Here is a 13119-nt window from a genome sequence, read left to right as displayed (position 1 = left end):
AGGGCTCCAACTCACAAACCATGAGATCGTGGTCTGAGCTGAAATCAAGAGTTGGTCTCTTAACCGACTGAGCCACCCAGGTGCCCCAGTCAGCTATATATTTTTAAAAGATCACTATATCCCCAGGCTCTATACAGGGTATTGGGGAATATTCCAGTGGCAAAATTGCACCTTATGCCTTTTTGGAAGTTGGAGAGTAGCTGAAGAGATGTGATAATCTTAAGAGTAACACAAAAGTAAAATCACAAATCATAATGAGTAAAGGGAAAAAACAGAGCAGGATGCTAGGAGAATACAAAAATCAGCCCTGGAGCTGATAGCTTTCTTGACCAATGGGAGGGGTAGGTCTTCAGTGGGAGAGGCAATTAGAAAGGAATAGAAAGAGGCGGGGCGCCTGGGTGGCTCAGTCGGTTAAGCGTCCGACTTCAGCTCAGGTCACGATCTCGCAGTCCGTGAGTTCGAGCCCCGCGTCAGGCTCTGGGCTGATGGCTCAGAGCCTGGAGCTTGCTTCCGATTCTGTGTCTCCCTCTCTCTCTGCCCCTCCCCTGTTCATGCTCTGTCTCTCTCTGTCCCAAAAATAAATAAAACGTTAAAAAAAAATTAAAAAAAAAAAAGAAAGGAATAGAAAGAGGCATTCTCATCCTTTGAGCCCTGTTCTGCCAAGCACTGTGCCATACTTTTAACACAAATGAGCTTATTTAGTCTGTATAACCTCCCTTCCTGAAGATACAAGTGTTGGTATCCTCTTTGACATAAAAGGAGGAGATATATGTATTACATCATCATAGAGTGAAGTGTATTACATCATGAAAAGTGGAGGTGATTATAACACAAACCTCTTGGTGAAGATTGAACAAGATTATGTAATGTAAAATGGTTAGTCCATACCATTTGCTGGGTATATATTAGTTAGCTGTTTTATTTTTGTTTACATCATCCTACAGATGACTTAAAAGTTCTTCTTAGGGTGAGGATTGTCTTTAGGAAAAAACATTTTAGGTAGACCCAAACTAGTGGTTCTTAAACATGAGTTTGCATGGATCATAGACCTAAATATTAGAAAAAGAACTGTAAGACACCTAGAAGAAAACATAGGAGTAAACCTTCATGACCTTGAGTTAGGCAATGGTTTTTTAGATACCAAAAGCACAGGCAACAAAAGAAGAAATAAATAAATTGAATTTCACAAAATTAAAAACTTGTGCCTCAAAGGGAACTATCAAGAAATAAAAAGACAACTCACAGAATGGAAGAAAATATCTGCAAATCATATATCTTATTAGGGACTTTTATTCAGAATATATGAAGAACTCTTATAACTCAATAATGGAAAATAAATAACCCAATTAAAAATGGACAAGGGTGGGGTGCCCGGCTGGCTCAGTTGGTGGAGCATATGACTCTTGATCTTGGAATTGTAAATTTGAGCCCCAGGTTGGGTGTAGAGATTACTTAAAATCTGTAAAAAAAAAAAAAAAAAAAAAATGGGCAACGGATTGGACTAGACATATCTCCAAAAGAGACACAAATGGCCAATAAGCATGTGAAAAGATGCTCAACATCATTAGTTACTAGGGAAATACAAGTCAAAGCCGCAATGAGATATTACCTCTCACCTATGAAGGTGGCTACAATAAAAGGCAGATAATAACAAGTATTGGCAAGGAAGTGGAGAAATTGGAACCCTCATGTATTGGTGGTGGGAATATAAAATGCTGCCCCCACTTTGGAAAACAGTTTGGCAGTTCCTCAAAATGTTAAACATAGAATTGCCATATGAACTAAAAATTAAACTCCTAACTAATATCCAAGAGAAATGAAACAGATATCCATACAAAACTTGTACATGAATGTTCACAGCTTGTTCATAGTTATTATTCATAATACCCAAAAAGTGGAAACAAGGAAAATATCCATTTTGTTTGTTATGAATGGATGAACAAAATGTGGTATATCTATCCAATGGACTATCATTGAGTAAAAAAAAAAAAAAAAAAAAAAAGGTACTGATACATGCTACATAGATGAACCTTGACAACATGCTAAGTAAAATAAGCCAAACACAAAAGACCACATATTGTATATAATTCCATTTATGTGAAATGTCCAGAATAGGCAAATCTATAGAGATCGAACGCAGATTAGTGGTTGTCTAAAGCCGAGGTGGTTGGCGGGGTAGAGAATAGGAAATGACTGCTAATGAGTACAGGATTTCTTTTGGGAATGATAAAAATGTTCTAAAATCAGATTGTGGTGATGGTTGTACAACTCTGTGAATATACCAAAACCACCGAGCTATATACTTTAAATGGGTGAATTTTAGGGGCACCTGGGTGGCTCAGTCAGTTAAGTGGCCGACTTTAGCTCAGGTCAGGATCTCACCGTACGTGAGTTCGAGCCCCGCCATCGGACTCTGTGCTGACAGCTCAGAGCCTGGAGCCTGCTTCACATTCTGTGTCTCCCTCTCTCTCTGACCCTCCCCCATTCATGCTCTGTCTCTCTGTCTCAAAAATAAATAAACAATAAAAAAAAATTTTTTAAATAAAAAATAAAAAATGAACAATCATTTGGGAGATATATTTTTCAAATGTAAATTTCCTAGCTCTGCCCTAGAAACTGTGATTCACTAGGTCTGGGAAGGAACCCAGGAAGCTGCACTTTTAATCTCTCCAGTTTATTCTGGTATTCGTGGTTCAGGTGCCATATTTTGAAGAACATTACCCTGAAGGTGTAGGTATCCAGATTCTTATGCAACAAAAAGATGAAAATAGTAATAATAGCTATCATTATTGAGTGCTTACTATGTGTTAAGCATTATTTTAAGTGCTTCACATGTTTTATCTCAGTATATATGTATATAATATATATGTATATATAGTATATACTATTATTTATTATATAGATTATATATTACTATATATTATATATTATATATATGATATATATTATATATTACTCTTATATATCAGCATATGTATTATATACTATTACAACTACTATAATTTCCCTATCACCACCTGCACATGAGGAAACTGAAGAACAAAGAAGTTTAGTAATTTGTTTAAGGTCACACAACTTGTAAACAGCATAACCAGGATCTGAATGTTAGGTCCAGACATTGCGGTTAAGCTGCTCTTCCTGAGAAAATGAGAGGAATTTGGGTTGAGTTGGGTTAAGTTGTTTTGTAGCTGAGAAGGGAGGGTAGAGAACTGAAAGAAGGGAGGTAATAAAGGAACAAGCAAGATGATTTCTGTCCTGAGAAACCAGAGATCCCAGATGGTATGTGGGTTGCCCAGGAGGAAGAAATTGAGGCTCTAAGATATTAAGTAACCAGTTTTAGGCCATACACCTGGGTAATTGTTCCTTTAGCATTTATTGGACACCTACCTTTGCTGAGTCCTATGCTAGTCTGTAGAGATACAATCTATCCAGTACATTTCTTGTATTCCAAACAGCAGACTGATTCTGGCCACCTTTAACATAAAGGAAGTTGACTAGGAGGTGGCACGGGAGTTCACAGGGCTAAAGGGAAGACTGAGTAAACCAGACTTGGAACAATCAGGGCCCAAATAAACAATACAGGGCCTGGGAAGCAGGAGGCACCTGCCACATCAACTAGGCACCGCCAGTGGAATGAGTGAACATTAACCAGTTTTTCATGGCCTTGTATCTTTTCTTTCAAGATCCAAAGTTCTTGGAAAGAGCATGAGATTGATTGAGATTAGGTCCCATGCCTGCCTCATGGCTGTGTGAAAACAGCAAGAGAAAAGGATTTGTGAGAAGTCAGATGATGAATTTACTATTTGTCTTAGGACAGCACACCCTGAAGGCAGCTGGGTGAAATCATATGAGTGAAGGCAAGGGGTGATTGGACACTGAATGGGAAGAAAAAGGCAAATATCCACTAATAACGGTGGTGAGAAAGATAGACACAGTCCCTCTCATATTGGAGTTTATAGTCTAGCAGGGAGTCATACAAAATGGAAATAATCAGACAAAATAATTAGAGTTTATGATTAGACCTGTGAGGGCAACAGACCAGGAGCAATGACAATGAATGACAGAGGACCTACTATTGACTAGATTGGGTAGTCAATGGAAGCCTGTTTGAGGAAGTGATATTTAAGCTGATACCTAAAGATTGAGAGGGAACCATGGATATAAAGAATTGGCAATCGTCAATGGGGTGTATGGGGAGGAAGGGATTGAGTTTGCAATGAGGGAGGCCAATGTGGGGTGAAATGAGCAAGAGGTGAGACTGGAGGAATTATCCTTGTCTTCAACTTTGAACCCACTTTAGCAATGGCCAAACAGACTTTGATAAAATTTACAATTCCTTGGATTATGCAAAGAGGAATTAACCCTCACATAGACTTGCAAGATATGACCTGGATGAGAAAGAATGAACTCAAGAAAATCAGCAAAAGACACGTAAGAATAGAGTGGGGGGAAGAAAACAGGGTTGTTATAAAAACAAAAGAAGAATTAAAGATACAGCATTGGCTTGATCTATGTGTAGCTTTTTCATCAAAAAACAAACTATATAAAAACTTAAAAATTAACAGTAACAACTCAATAAATAGGATGAGAGGAAGGCAATGGCATGTAGGGAAAAATCATTGAAGGCATCCTTAAGACTGATAAGGTAGGAAAGACCTGATCTAGTTCATGGTACAGATTAGGAAACTAAGTCTCAGAGAAACCAGGATTCTCCAGAAACCAGGATTCTCACCGTCTGTCTCCTATACTAGCTGCCTCTTTTTCCTGGGTTCGGTGTCTGGTGAGACCAAGTTAGGAGACCCACACCAGCTCCCTCAACCCTTGCACCCAAGTGTTGTAAGGGCCCAAAAGGAACCAGAAACCTGGCCTTACATAATGCCCTGAAGACAGATTTCTGGGACTCTGTGCCTCCAGCCCTCTCAATTTTCTTCCTGTCTCCTACCCACAAATGCTCACCATTGCAAAAGCCATTCTGTTGGGAAAACAAGACCAAGATATAAACTAGAACTACAACCTGAAAAGACTGGCTTCCTGTAGCTCAGCCTCCTGTCTCTGAACCCCTCTCCTCAGGAACCATACCCTCCACAAACTATGCATTCAGACCCCTCATGCCCTTCCCCCCAATACACACAGACTTCCCTGCCTTGGAAAAAGAGACAGGTACAGTGGGCTTTGCTTGTTGCTTCCTAGCATCCATTCCACCTTTCCCTTCCCTTTTCCAAATAGGACCCTGAATTCTCAGCTATGTAATTTGAGTGGGATTGACCTCAACTCATTTCCAGGAATGGGCCTAAATAGCTTAAACTAACCAACACACTCCAAATCCCTAGCCACAGTGATTAGTTCAGGAATAAGCATATGACCCAAATCAGGTCAATAGAGCTAAAACCAAAACAAAACAAAACAAAACACCTCAATTCTGGAATTTTGGATTGAGCCATTTGGGGAAATGGGTCTTTTCTTTTCTGCTGGGTTTGAGTTTGGAAGCACCCAGACCTAGAAGCAGCTGGCAATTTATATGTACAAGACAAGATAAGGCAAGGCCAAGGCCAAAGCCTAATTCAACTGGTAAAGGTACAATGACCCATGTTCAATGTAAGCAGTTTATTACTTACATACACAACAAGAATAAGCCAGCTCCCTGTGATCCTTGTACCCCACACCAAAAAGGATGACACTGAAACAAAAAGGGCTGGGCAATTTCAACGTGAGTTGTAGGTACCTTGTTGCTAAGGAGCCAATTCTAGGCTGCAGTTAACAGGTTTTCTATTCTGTAGCTCCATTCTTAGTAGGATGGGGTAGAAAGTCCCATTAGCTCCTCAGAACCTGGGAAGAAGTAAGAAAACTCTCATTACAGCTTCCCAGGGGAGATAGGGAGGCCCGGAGAACATGGCATCAGAGTCTTACAAGCCTCCCATCCTCTCATGTTCTGGGAGGGTCATGGGGCAGTCTGCCAAGACTCAGATTAAGTTTTTCAAACCTTTGCCCATGTGGCTTATATGAATGAATATGTGTAAGGTCACCAGGTGACAAGGTAGAGCCATTCCCCTACACTAGCATGTGGTCACAAAGAGACTCTGTCAAGAATTAAGCCAACTCCTAGGAAGTGTTTTGGAAAAATTAGAAAAGACTGGATCTTAGTTCCATTATTTGAGACACTGGATCAAACCTTGCCTGAGGGCAATTAGTGCTAAACATTTCAACCAAATTTCTTTTCTAGTTTAATCCCGTCTGAGTTGGTTTGTTAGCCACCTGCTACCAAAAGTTCCTAACCAATACAACAGGAGATGGAAATCAACCTCTGGATTTCTTCCCTGGCTTTAATTACCATTTATATTTTGGTGATTCTCATATCTTTATTTCCAGCCCAGGTTTCACTTATTGATATTCAGACATGTGTATCAAACTAGACATTGACACTTTAAATTCCAAATATCTAAATTTTTTAATGTTTATTTATTTTTGAGGGGGGATGGGGAAGAGAGAGAGGGAGACACAGAATCTGAAGCAGGCTCCAGGCTCTGAGCTGTCAGCACAGAGTTGACATGAGGCTCTCAAAGCCATGAACTGTGAAATCGTGACCTGAGCCGAAGTTGGACGCTTAACTGACTGAGTCACCCAGACACCCCTAAATTCCAAATATCTAAAACTGAGCTCATGATCTTCCTTTCAACAACTCACTCTTCCTCCTTAATTCCTTATCTCTGTGAATGGCACCACCAGTCTTTCAGTTGTTCAACTAAAAACCTGAGAATTAGCCTTGACCTCTCCCAATGGCCATCCCTGTACATAATCCACCTTCAAGCTTTGGCCTAAAGATTAGTCAAATCAACCTACTCCTCTCCATCCTAACTGCCACTGCCCTGGTCTGAGTCACTAGCATTCCTCCCCTAGATGTCTACTATACTCTCCTAACAGGTCTCCTGTTGCCATTCTCCATCCTACAACCACTTTTTATGTTTGATACCCATTGGTTGAATGAATGAATGAATGAATGAATGAATAAGCAAACAAATGAGTATCATTAACCCTTCCCCTAAAACCCTTCACTTAAAACTCTTCACTGGCTTTCCTTTGCACTTAGTTTAAGAATTGAAGTCCTTTAGGATGGCTCACAAGGGCCACCATGATCTACCCCCCCACCTACCTCCCTTGACTCATCCCCCACTTTTGTGCCCTATTTGCACCTGAGAAAATAAACTATGAATTGTCATTTCCTTGGTACATTCTACTGTGTACACCCCACTGGCTATCCAACAGCACTTGTCCTCACTTGGCAAAGTCCTACTTATCTTTCAAGGCACATTCTTCAAGTTTCCATCTCTATGAAGACTTTGGTTCCACCTGAGAGTTGGTTCTTTCTCCATACTCCCAAAGAAAGCACTAAGCAGCTGTCTCTAAACAGCACTTGGTAATCACTATCTGATAATTCTAGTATCTGAAGTTTTTGGCAGTCTGATTCCTTGTGTCTACTGAATCTTGCTCATGGTGGATTGTTCCTTGTGTATTTCATCAATTGTTTCCTTGTGGATTATTAAATAATGTTTGGAAGGGCTTTATACATAGGAATTCTGTATAGCCTGAAACTGGGGTGGAGGACATCCAGAGAAGATTTGCATTTGTTTCTCCTAGGCATCTGAGAGTTGGTTTGGGAGTACATCTCCTTTTGTGTGAATTTCTCAGCCTTAAAGTTTACCAGCCATTCAGGTGATATAAATTTGAACTCCAGACTCATCGAGGACAGGAGTGTGGTTTCAGATTCTCAGATCATTTCTTTCCCGCACCCAAATACCAGGTCAAGATGGACATATATCCTTTTTGTTTCCTTTGCTAGTAGTCAGAAGTTTGTTTTCTTCTAATCTATCACTGTGGGTATAGCTCTTCAAGGGTCTCAGTTCGAATCCCAAACTTCATGTAAACCCAAGTCTTCATCTCCCCAAACATCTGTTAAAAACCCAAACTGTTGAAGGTTCAGTTGTGCATTTAAAGGATGTTTGAGGGCACCTGGGTGGCTTAGTCGGCTAAGCTTTCAACTCTCTCTTTTCTTTTTTTTTTTTTTAAAGATTGAGAGAGAGAGAGAGAGAGAGAGAGAGAGAGAGAGAATCTTAAGCAGGCTCCACACTCAGCATGGAGCCCGATGTGGAGTGAGATCCCATGATTATCAAGCCCTGGGAGGGCAGGAAATGGATATGACACATTTCTGAGTCAAGACACCGAGCCCAAGATCTGGCACCGAGCACATGCTCAGAACATTTGTTGATACCAAACTTCCATTCAGACACTTCTAGTGATGAGGAGCTCACTCTTTCCCAAAGTAGCCTTGCCTTTTCTTTGGAGAGGGCTATGTTACCTAGGTGACCATCTGCCTAATGGGGGACAGACTATCCCTAGCCTATTCTCCTCCTTCCCAACACTCAGCTTGTCCACTCACATCCTGCAGAGAGAGGCTCAGGGCCTAGATGATCCCAGTGATAACTGGAACTTTGAGCTTTGATTCCGGGTGAAACACATAGGCTGCTTCTAGATGTAAACCTAAAGCTTTCATGCACCATTGGTGGAAGTCTAACCTGGCACATTTTGGGAGAGCATTTTTTTGAAATTTAAAATATAGGGGCCCCAGGGTGGTTCAGTTGGTTACACGTCCGACTTCAGCTCAGGTCATGACCTCACGGTTGGTGAGTTCAATCCCCCTGTCGGGCTCTGTGCTGACAGCTCAGAGCCTGGAGCCTGCTTCACATTCTGTGTCTCCCTCTCTCTCTGCCCCTCCCCCAATCACACTCTGTTTCTCTCTCTCAAAAATAAATAAACATTAAAAAAATTAAAAAAAAAAGAAATTTAAAATATGTATACCTATCAGTCTTGTAAGTCATTTCTCTGAATCTATTATATTCACACAAAAATAGTAATTGTAGTGTTTTTTGTGGCAGCAAAAAATTGAAAATTACCCAAATGTCCCTCAATAAACTATCTACAGTTAAATAGGCTATCTACAGCCACACAATGGGAAACTGGAAGGCAGTTTTTTTATGAGGTAGGTAGGTCTATGTGTCTATGTGTATTGACATAGGTAGAACTCAAGTCATATTGCTAAGTGGAAAATGTGAGTGTTCAGGACAGAGTATATAATATGATATATTTATGTAAAAACAAACTTATAAGCAGTAAAAATTGGTACATCCTAAAGCCTATTTGGTAATATCAATCAACATTTAAAATGCTATTTAAACTTTTCAAATAACCTCACCTGACTAATCCCCACTAATAAATGTTCATCTTATGAATAAATATGCAAAGTAATGGATGCAAATATTAATTGCAGCATTATTTGTAATAATAAAATATTGAGAACAACCCTTCTTTCCACAGGGGAATTGACACACATTGTGCATAAATACAATGGGATACTATGCATGTGTAAGAAAAAAGTGAGGCTACTGATAAGGAAAGGTCTGCAAAATACACTGTAAAGTGAAAAAAAAAAAAAAAACTAGGTGCAGAACAGTGTCTCTATTTGTGTGAAAAATACATATAAGTATATATGCACTGGATTTTAACTGCCTAGAATACCTCTGGAAGGAATAACAGGAAACTAGAATTAGTGTTTGCCTCCAGGGAGGAGACTGGATGGTGGGAACAGGGGAGGGAGGGGCACCTGGGTTTTACTATATTCCCTATTGAACCTTTGGAATTCTGAACTATGTCCCTGTAATTAAGTAAATAAAAAAATGTAAAGCATAATTCTAAAACTAGAAGCAAAAGCAAAACAAGCCCAATGAAACAAAACACTCCACACACACACACACACACACACACACACATATGTATATATATAGTAGAAAAAGGGAAGGAGGGGCACATGAGTGGCTCAATTGGTTGAGCATCTGACTCTTGATTTTGGCTCAGGTCATGATCCCGGGGTTGCGGGATCAAGCCCCACATCAGGATCTGCACTCAGCGTGGAGCCTGCTTAAGTGAGCCTGGGTGGCTCAGTCAATTAAGCATCTGACTCCTGGTTTCAACTCAGGTTGTGATCTCATGGTTTGTGGGTTCAAGTCCCACATCAAGCCCCACATCGAGCCCCGCATTGATCTCCATGCTGGCAGTGTGGAGCCTACTTGGGATTTTCTCCCTTCCTTACTTGCTTGTGTGCTCTCTCTCTCTCAAAGTAAATAAATAAACTTAAGAAAAATATTCTCCCTCTCTCGCCCTCCCTCTGCCCCCTCCCTTGCTTGCCTTCTCCCTCTGTTTAAAAAAAAAAAAAAAAAAAAAAAAAAGGAAAAGATACACTCCCAATCAGGGGCAGTGGTGGAAAGTCTCTTGAATTGGATGACAGATGGTCAAGGGACTTTAACTTTATCTTGATTGTTTGAATTTTATACTTACAATGTTTTTAATTACAAAATCTGTTTGTTTCAATTTACATAAATTGTTGCATCATTTAAAATACATTTTAATTTTAAAAAGTAGAATTCAAATGGATAGAATTCAACTACCCCAAGGCAAAAGAGTGAGGCTGAAGCTGACTCTCCTTCTGAGAGGATTCATATCATGCCCTTTGTCCCACCTGCCCTCCCCCAAGGAATACCTTGGCTCAGAAAGAGGCTGAGCTACTCCCAGCATCATTCCAAAGAGCCTCTCCTGTCACCTCTCATGCACTTGACTCCCTGTTCCCAGAGTTCTGGGCTGAGAACCAGAGCCAATTAGCTATAGGGTCATATTTCCAGAGTCCCCGTCGATGTGAGGTTGAACAGGGCCAGCCTAGGAAAATTGGGACATCTGGCTCCCACCTTTTACCTCTCTGTTCATTCCCTTCAATGCCCTGCTGCCCTGTTCCCACCTCCCAGTCTGTGTTTCTCAGTCCATTCAGTGGAGAGTGCAGTGAAAAAACCCAATCAACTAGAAGTGTAGGGATTTAGTGTTCCTAATCTCTTAACTAGTTGTATTTTAGGAGGCATCTAAATAGGGAAATGCTTAACTGTGAGGGAGGAAGCTATAATGGTGGAATTTCCGGTACCAGTGAGGAAGGGATCCTAAGGTAAAAGGGCTTCCCTATCACTCTTGAGTCATGTTGGTTGTCAATGCCATATAGTGCTTAACAGCTAGATGGGCTCTAGAGCCAGGCTAATAAGATTCATATCCCAGTCTATCACTTAGTAGCTGTCAAGCCTTGGGCAGATAATTCAAGCTCTCTGTGCCTCATTTTCCAAGCCTACAAGACGGGGATAATAAGAGTAGCTCCCTTATGTGATTGTTCTGAAGCTGTAATGAAATATTACATGAAAACCATTGAGAATACCTCCTGGAACATAGAAAACAATTAACATTAGCCATGGTTGTTATTACTTGTACAAATAATTTTTCTTTCTTAAGGACAGAACTGAAACACTTTGAAGACCTCTGTAGTAGAAAAATTAAATCTGTCAAGCTAATAAATCACTCTGATATAGAGCAAAGAGGTAGTAGTCAGTAGCTTTTTAATCCAACCTAAGTCAGGAATGATTTTGAGACAGAGGAAATTCTTGAACAAAAGCCTAAGGAAAATGATGTTATGATCAAAATCTGTGACAACTTCATTTCAAAGATGGAAAACATCTTGTCTAAGGGTTATGAACTGCTAAACTTCCCCTTCTCAAATGAGTTGGTCAATGTTGGTTTTGTACATGTAGGTCAGTGGTAATATTGTACTTTCTTAAATAAATTGAGTAAGTATATTTCTATGTTGCTTCTTTTCCTTTTTTTCCTTTTTAAGCCAACTTTGCTGAGGTGTAATGAATTTTGACACCATGTAACCACTCCCACAGTCAAAATATAGAGCACTCCATCACTCCAGAAAATTCCTTTGCTCCCCTTTGTACTCAGTCGGTCCTTCCACCCATCACAGGCAGCTATTGACCTGCTCTCTGTCAGTATACATACTCCTTTTGCCTGTTCTAGAAGTTCATACTAATGGTATCATATGATATGTACTCTTTAGCATCTGGTTTCTTCTGTTCAGCATCATATTTTGAGGTTCATCCATATTTTTACAGGTATTATAGTTCATTCCTTTTTATTGCTAAGTAGTCATCCATCATATGAATAATACTGCAATTCTGTTACCTTTATATACTAGAGTTTGAAAATAAAGGTTGACTGAGTTTGAACTCTTGGAGAAGAGAGTGAAGGGGTAAGAACTGGAAATGAAAGCTTCCGGTGTCTTTCCTGTCCCTTTCACTCACTCACTCATTATCGTGGGTAAGCCCTTCCCCCTCATCCACACTTCAGTTTCCTTATCTGTAAATTTAGCGCGCTGGATTATCTGTAAATAACCATTCCATGCAATCCCATTACAGGTAGAAGGGTTTCTTCTCCCACAAGAAGGTACATTTTAAAAAATGTTTATTTATTTATTTTGAGAGAGAGAACACGTGCACGAGAGAGTGCATGCATACACAAGTAGGGGGAGGGGTTGAGGGAGAGGGAGAGAGAATCTTAGGCAGGCTCCAAGCTCAGCTGGGAACCTGACTCGGAGCCTCAACGCAGGATCACGACTTGAGCCGAAATCAAGAGTCAGACACGTGACGGACTGAGCCACCCAGGCACCCCAGGAAGACACATTTTTTTTAAGACCCACAAGTAAGGTCCTACCCCCGACAGAGACCCAGAGAATTCCTCTGGAAGACAGGGAGAATAGAATCCATACAAAACCAGACAAGTAGATGAAGAACAAGCAGGAAGGCCCAGGTAAGTTCAGGAATTGATCAATAAATATTTACAACCTATTCAGGGTCTCTATCCCTAGCTTTTCTACCCAAAGATCCCATTGGTAGACTCATGGCTTGAATCAAGGGAATCAGGCCAGGAGGGTTTTATGGAGTAGAAGGAGTTCTGAGGACCTCTGAGAGCAGGTCATGGTGAAGGGCTGAGACTGCCATTCTGGGCCCAGAGGTTGAGTGAGTAGAAAATCAAGGGAAAGGGTGGTAGGAAGAGCTTGGTCAGAGAATGAGTCAGTATCTTTCAAAGATCCCATACTCCATAATCCAAATACTCCCATAAGCCAAACAAATCCCAGGGCCCCACATGGCCCAGGCTTAGCCTCCAATGTCACATTCAAGAACTGCCATGTAAAGAATAAATTGT

Source organism: Lynx canadensis, chromosome A3 (genome assembly GCF_007474595.2).
Source record: "Lynx canadensis isolate LIC74 chromosome A3, mLynCan4.pri.v2, whole genome shotgun sequence".
Classification (NCBI taxonomy): Eukaryota; Metazoa; Chordata; class Mammalia; order Carnivora; family Felidae; genus Lynx; species Lynx canadensis.
The sequence above is the reverse complement of the archived record's forward strand: the minus strand, read 5'-3'. Positions refer to the sequence as shown.